The sequence below is a fragment of the Triticum dicoccoides genome, chromosome 4A, assembly GCF_002162155.2.
Source record: "Triticum dicoccoides isolate Atlit2015 ecotype Zavitan chromosome 4A, WEW_v2.0, whole genome shotgun sequence".
Lineage (NCBI taxonomy): Eukaryota > Viridiplantae > Streptophyta > Magnoliopsida > Poales > Poaceae > Triticum > Triticum dicoccoides.
Genome location: NC_041386.1, coordinates 697,023,276 through 697,031,610, shown reverse-complemented (window position 1 = coordinate 697,031,610; position 8,335 = coordinate 697,023,276).

The following is an 8,335-nucleotide window of genomic DNA, read 5'->3' as shown; positions in this document are numbered from 1 at the left end:
AGTATTCTTCTTATACTTCTTATTCTTCTTCTTTTCCAAAATGACATAGGTTAGCTTCATTTTACCTAAGTTGGCTCTAATATGCTAACTTAGAGAGCTTATATTCTTAGTTTCCTATAGGTTAGCTCCAAAATTACTTATGTTAGCAAAAAATGATCAAGTTTACGTAATAAGCTTATAGTATTCTTCTTATTCTTCTGATTCTTCTTCTTTTCCAAAATGACATAGGTTAGATTCATTTTACCTAAGTTGGCTCTAATATGCTAACTTAGAGAGCTTATATGCTTAGTTTCCTGTAGGTTAGCTCCAAAATTACTTATGTTAGCACAAAATGATCAAGTTTACATAATAAGCTTATAGTCTTCTTCTTATTCTTCTTCTTATTCTTCTTCTAGTATTCTTCTAGTGTTCTTCTTCTTCTAGTCTTCTTCTAGTCTTCTTCTTCTTCTTCTTCTCTTCTTCTTCTTCTTGTAACTTCTTGTTTATCATTTTGCACATTTGATTTAATTCACGGAATCTTGCATGGATGGAGTGCTTCTTTTCCATTTGTGTTTTTATTTTGTATCAGTGTGAAACTTTTGTGAATTGATGGATAACGGTGTTGGATGAACAATGTGAAACTTTTGTAATATGTAACGATGGAACTATGTGTTGGCTATGTATGTATATATGATGAAACTTGTGTGTTTGATATGATTGTTATATGGATGCTTGTTGTATATGTATGTGTTGGATATCTCATATGTGAAATAGTGACTTGAGATTAAGAAAAACCGAAAAAAAATAAAAAAAATGTTACTAATGGCGCACTACCATGGGGTGCGCCATTAGTATAGCAGATACTAGTGGTGCACTGTGGGCAATACTAATGGCGCACTACGTGGTGCGCCATTAGAACACTAGATACTAATGGCGCACCAGTGGTGCGCCATTAGAATTTAATTCTAATGGCGTGATGCTAGTGGTGCACTAGTAGTGCGCCATTAGAAGGCAAAGCTGGTGCGCCACTAGCATGCCTTTTCCTAGTAGTGTTTGCAACAAGTATATGAGTTCTTTTGATTAATGTTGTGTCCATGGATTATACGCACTCTTTCACCCTTCCACCAATGCTAGCCTCTCTTGTATCATGCAATTTTTGCCGGTACCATACACCCACCATTTACCTATTATGGCATTTCCATAGCCATTCCGACATATATTGCCATGCCACTTTCCACCGTTCATATGACACGCATTACTTTTGTCATATAGCTTTTTGCATGATCATGTAGTTGACATTGTATTTGTGGCAAGGCCACCTTCATAATTTTCATACATGTAGCTCTTGATTCATTGCATATCCCGGTACACCGCCGGAGGCATTCATAAAAGTGTGATGATCTTCATTATTAGAGCATTGTCCTAGTGAGGAAAGGATGATGAAGACTATGATTCCCCCATAAGTCGGGATGAGACTTCGGACTTTACAAAAAGAAAAAAGAGGAAAGAGAAAGAAAAGAAAAAAGAGAAAGGCCAAAAAGAAAAAAAAGAAGGACAAAGAAAGAAAAAATAAAATGAGAGAAAAAGAGAGAAGGGACAATGCTACTATCTCTTTTTCCACACTTGTGCTTCAAAATAGCACCATGATCTTCATGATAGAGAGTCTCATATGTTGTTACTTTCATATACTAGTGGGAATTTTTCATTATAGAACTTGTCTTGTATATTCCAATGATGGGCTTCCTCAAAGTGCCCTAGGTCTTCGTGAGCAAGCAAGTTGGATGCACCCCACTTAGTTTCTTTTATTGAGCTTTCATATATTTATAGCTCTAGTGCATCCGTTACATGGCAATCCCTACTCACTCACATCGATATCTATTAATGGGCATCTCCATAGCCCGTTGATACGCCTAGTTGATGTGAGACTATCTTCTCCTTTTTTGTCTTCTCCACAACCACCATTCTATTCCACATATAGTGCTATGTCCATGGCTCACGCTCATGTATTGCATGAAAGTTTGAGATTATTGAAGTATGAAACAATTGCTTGGCTTGTCATCGGGGTTGTGCATGATTAAATACTTTGTGTGATGAAGATAGAGCATAGCCAGACTATATGATATTGTAGGTATAACTTTCTTTAGCCATGTTATTTTGAGAAGACATGATTACTTTGATTAGTATGCTTGAAGTATTACTATTTCTTATGTCAATATGAACTTTTCTTTTGTATTCATTTGGATCTGAACATTCATGCCACAATAAAGAAAATTACATTATGAATTATGCTAGGTAGCATTCCACATCAAAAATTCTCTTTTTATCATTTACCTACTCGAGGACGAGTAAGAATTAAGCTCGGGGATGCTTGATACGTCTCCAAAGTATCTATAATTTTTGATTGTTCGATGCTATTATATTACCCCTTTTGGATGTTTATGGGCTTTATTTTACACATTTATATCATTTTTGGTACTAACCTACTAACCGAAGGCCCAGCCCATATTGTTGTTTTTTTTGCCTATTTCAGTATTTCGAAGAAAAGGAATATCAAACGGAGTCCAAACAGAATGAAACCTTCGGGAGCGTGATTTTTGGAACAAATCTGATCTGGAGAGCTTGGAGTGCAAGTTAAGAAGATACCGAGGGCCCCATGAGATAGCCCCCCCCCTGTAGGGCGTGCCCCCTGTCTCGTGGGCCCCTCGGGCGGCCACCGACGTACTTCTTCTTCCTATATATACCTACGTACCCCGAAAACATCCAGGAGCACCACGAAACACAATTTCAACCGCCGTAACCTTCTGTATCTGCGAGATCCCATCTTGGAGCCTTCGCCGGCACTATGTCGGAGGGGGAATCAACCATGGAGGGCCTCTACATCAACATCCTTGCCCCTCCGATGAGTTGTGAGTAGTTTACCACAGACCTACGGGTCCATAGTTATTAGCTAGATGGCTTCTTCTCTCTTTTTGGATCTCAATACAATGTTCTCCCCCTCTCTTGTGGAGATCTATTCGATGTAAACTCTTTTTGCGGTGTGTTTGTCGAGATCCGATGAATTGTGGGTTTATGATCAAGTTTAGCTATGAATAATATTTGAATCTTCTCTGAATTCTTCTATGTATGATTGAGTTATCTTTGCAAGTCCCTTCGAATTATCAGTTTGGTTTGGCCTACTAGATTGATCTTTCTTTCCATGGGAGAAGTGCTTAGCTTTGGGTTCAATCTTTCGGTGTTCTTACCCAGTGACAGAAAGGGTTGCAAGACACGTATTGTATTGTTGCCATCAAGGATAACAAGATGGGGTTTATATCATATTGCATGTGTTTATCCCTCTACATCATGTCATCTTGCTTAATGCGTTACTCTGTTCTTATGAACTTAATACTCTAGACGCAGGTAGGAATCGGTCGATGTGTGGAGTAATAGTAGTAGATGCAGGCAGGAGTCGGTGTACTTGTTATGGACGTGATGCCTATATACATGATCATGCCTAGATAATCTCATGACTATGCGCTTTTCTATCAATTGCTCGACAGTAATTTGTTCACCTACCGTAATACTTATGCTATCTTGAGAGAAGCCTCTAATGAAACCTATGGCCCCCGGGTCTATATCTTATCATATTTGCTTTCAATCTACCTTTATTTGCTTCTTTACTTTTTGAATCTATCTTATAAAATACCAAAAATATATTTATCTTATCATACTATCTTTATTAGATCTCACTTTCGCAAGTGGCCGTGAAGGGATTGACAACCCCTTTATTGCGTTGGTTGCGAGGTCTCAATTTGTTTGTGTAGGTGCGTGGGACTTTTGAAGAGCCTCCTACTGGATTGATACCTTGGTTCTCAAAACTGAGGGAAATACTTACGCTACACTTTGCTGCATCACCCTGTCCTCTTCGAGGAAAACCAACGCAAGCTCAAGTTGTAGCAGTATGTAACACAATTATAAAATTATTACCCATTGTCACGGTCATTATATTGCGTTCATTCCCATCGTCATTATATATCACTCTTGCTAAGTCTCAATCTATGCTCTATATGTCCGTCAGATTTATTTTTTTCTCTTAAATCTTAGTCAAGTGAGGCATAGCCTCACGATTAAGGGGCTATAAAATAATCATGGGCTCGGGCGCCATTAATGGAGAATTTGGGAGAGGGGTGCCCGGCGGATTGACGTCAAAGGGCTCGCCTCCTGATAAGCATGCGCAGCGGTCTGTTCGCACGCCTCCCGTATTGAAATAGCTACCCCGCGCGGCGCCTCATAGCCAATAAAAAGGGGATGTGTGGCGGCACGTAAATGGTAACTACAACGCCCACAGTTTCAATAATACCTGTGTTTCCAATTGTAATGTGACAGCTCTTGTTCCAAAATGACGTTGTTGGTTGTTAACGTGCGCAACTTCTCTATTTGGCGAAAAATTTTGGTGCCATGTCATGACACCATGCTAAGTTTCATGATTTTCATACGAGCTTTGGTTTAAAGGAATTTAAAAACCAAGCTTCTCAGTGTTTCCGGTTGAGCAACAACGTCGAGATGTTTGAATTTCATTCCCATTTCTTGCATGGGACCTATAAATTCACCCAAAGACACACATGTAATTTCTCAACCAACTTCAGTGCACTGGAGCATGTGCTTGTAGTTCAAATTTGAAGTATGCACATTAAATGCCTAGAAACTCAATTAATGTATAAAAAGGGCCAAATGAATCCAGAATAATTCCAAATTTTAACAGGACACCCATATAGTTATGTGATGTCTCTGTCAAAAAGTCAGGGGGGAGGCAACTTATGTCGTTTTGCACACAAAAGTGTTAGGTTCCATCTCGGAACCACAAGCATTCTTTAGAGAAGCTCCGGTTTGCAAGAAGCTTATACTAAAACTTGTCCCAATTCGGCTAAAAAATTTACCACAGCATGTTGGTTCCATTTCATGACACCATGCCATTCATGAGTTTCAGTCGAGTTTTGGATTTACAGGAATTTAAACGCCAAGCTTCTCAATGTTTCTAACCAAGCCACCAGGACCAGATGTTTAAATTTCACTCCCATTTCTTGAATGGGACCTATAAATTCACCCAAAGACAAACATGTGATTATTCAACCAACTTTGGTGCACTAGAGCATGTGCTTGTAGTTCAAATTTAAACTATGTACATTAAATGCCCAGAAACTCAGTTAATACATAAAAAAGGAAAAATGAACCCAGAATAATTCCCAATTTTAACACGACACTTATATAGTTCTATTTTGCCTCTGTAAAAAAATCAAAAGGGGGTAGGACGTATGTCGTTTCACACACAAAGCTCACATGTTCCCTCTCGGAACCACAAGCCTTCTCGAGAGAAGCTCCGGTTTGCTAGAAACTCATACCAAAACCGGTCTTAATTCGGCCAAATTTTTTACCACGACATATTGGTGCCAGGTCATGACACCATGCCCTATTTCATGATTTTCAGGCGAGTTTTGGATTTACCATTTAAAAACCAACCTTCTCAAAGTTTCTGGCTGAGCCACGATGCCGAGATGTTTGAATTTCATTCCCATTTCTTGCATGGGACCTATAAATTCACCCGAGTATTTGATTTTTTCAACAACTTTGGTGCGCTAGAGTATGTGTTTGTAGTTCAAATTTGAATTGTGCACATTAAATGCCTAGAAACTCAAATAATGTATAAAAAGTCCAAATGAATCTGTAATAATACACAATTTTAACATGAAACTCATATATTTGCATGTTCACTGCATAATAATGCTCTAACAATTCAAACACCGTCCTCTCCCTCCGTAACACCATTTTGTCTTTCAAATCAGAATGAAAAAAACAGGTACACCACAAACAGTTTACTAGTAAGAATCGTGTGGGATGCGATGTAAAATATCTTAGCGCACCCTCTTGTCTGGCTTAGGTAGGAAGCTTTGTCTTCTACACGGCACCGCTCGCGCTTGAACCACACTTGCGCGCCAGTTTCTCGTGGCACCGAGCGAAAATTTTCTGCCACCACTGAAATATCTAGCTCCCTACCTCCTCCCCTCGACCAAAACCCACATTTACACTGTTCCTCCTTGCTTTCCAAGTTTGAGCCTACACTGCTACTTACTGGCAGCTCGCAGTTCACCCTTCTTCTTGCAGCGCTGACTCCTCGCCGGCGACCTTTCTTCTTGCCGCGCAGCCTCGTTGATATGGTTGGGTAATACACTCCCCACCCCCATCATCCTCCTCCTTCTCCATCCCACTTACCCCGACAGACGGCGCGACACCTTCCACCGAAATCACTGTCATGTCCTCCAATTAAGTGCCGCCCACAGCCATTTTGCATGAACTGTAGCAAGGTGCTCAACGGCATCCGGCAGCGGAGAGGCAAACCTCGGCCGCACGCGTAGATGAGGTCACGATGAGTGCCATGCGTGTCAACCGCAAGTTCTTGGAGCAGCACCGCGTCTTCGAGGCCACCGTCGACACCGCCACGCGGTTGTCTACTTTATAATGCAGTTCTTGGTGTTTTCTCAAGGACACAATGGTGGCATAAAGTGATTTATCCTTTGTAATGTTAATATGTAATCTGATATTCTGAAAAGTAATTTTTAGTTAACAGTTTGGTCCAACAGTTGCTACATTTCCTAGCAGTTCTCAAGCATGATTGGTTTCGTGAACATTCTTATCTTCTAGTATATGTTCTGTTTTGCAACGTCATGCTCAGTTAACTATTTTCGTTCATTTGTTCGGCTCTCCAGCTAACTGTTTAGTTTAATTCTGCAATTTGATGTTCATTTGTTGTGGGTACAGTTTTGTACTCCCTCCGTTCCCAAATATTTATCTTTCTAGACATTTCTAATGGACGACAACATACGGATGTATGTAGACATATTTTAGAGTGTAGATTCACTCATTTTGCTTCATATGTAGTCAGTTGTTGAAATCTCTAGAAAGAGAAATATTTAGGAATGGAGGGAGTATTGTTATGCTTGTGACAAATAAATCGAATTTGGCTATACTCAATACACGAGAAAAATATATAATTTCTCGATTTCCAAGATGTTTAGCATGCTTGGTTAGGTTAGCTTGCTTTTCCATGCGGCTCGAGTTAATCAGTTGGATCTGCAATTTGTTTATTTTTCATTAACATATTATACTGATAGAATGCCAACTCTCAGTTAACCTGATCAAGACCTTCCTTATATGTGTTGCACGGAAACAATGGGAGGCACTGAGGTTTACCATCAAGGTTTGGTCATGCATGGTCCTTTCGCTAATAGCACATTATTTTGCGGTTGCAGGAATTGTTCTAATATTTAGGTTTTTACAATTTGGTCTTGCACATGTAGGTCCTGCTGTCAGAGGCTTAGACCCACTATTCGACACATTTTGCATATGGGGAAATGAGATGTCTATGAATATCAGTCAAGTCAAAAACTCAGAAAGATTGTTAGAATAAAGAAACTTCCGATTAATAACAGGAAGATATTTGTTTGCACAATGAAGAAGACATCAATCAACTATAGGATGGTACTAACTCCTTTACCGTGTTTTTTCCCTTGTACCATTTCAAAATTTATAAAAGTTATTTATGCATATCTTTGTTTTCAGTACTTTCCAAAGCATTTCACCGATGATTACCTCTTAAACCACCTATATGGTCAAGAGGTGACAAAGATATTTATTCAACACCCACGGTACATTGAAGTCTTCCTCAAGAAGTGAAGGTTGGGCGGGCAATTGTCCATAGCCACTGGCCTCAAGTTGCAAAGGCATTCAACATCACTGAAGGCTCAATATTCACCTTCCGCTTCTGAAGTTTCTCGGATGAGATTCATTTGTCTATTTACCGTGTACGATGCTACATTCCAAAGGCTTTCAATGTTGCATGTGAAACTTGGTGCTGTTGTGTAATGGCGTAGCTAGCTATATGGCTATATGGCATAACTCAGTCCTGCAGCTACTTGATGTAATTCGTTGCTGTTATACGGAAATGAAATATATGGTGTGTTTTATAAGAAATGTCAAATTAATTACTAGACAGATTATCAATAATAGGCCCATTAGCCTGCTTATTAGGCTTTCCTTTTGCAAATGGTTTCTCCGACGACACAGTGGGCGATGAACTCAAACAACCCACACGGTATCTAGAAAGTACATGTGTTGGACCAATTAACAATCACACACAGCTTCAGCCAGAGAACTGTTTGCGTTAGGCCACCTTGCACAAATGATTCCACATAAAAAATAGAGTGTGATATACATACAAACGGAAACGTTTCTCTGGGACTCACTATATGGGATGTACTTATGGACGGAAACGATTAGGCCTATATAATTGTATGTCATGGCTCGAGCGATTGCACCGAAGGGC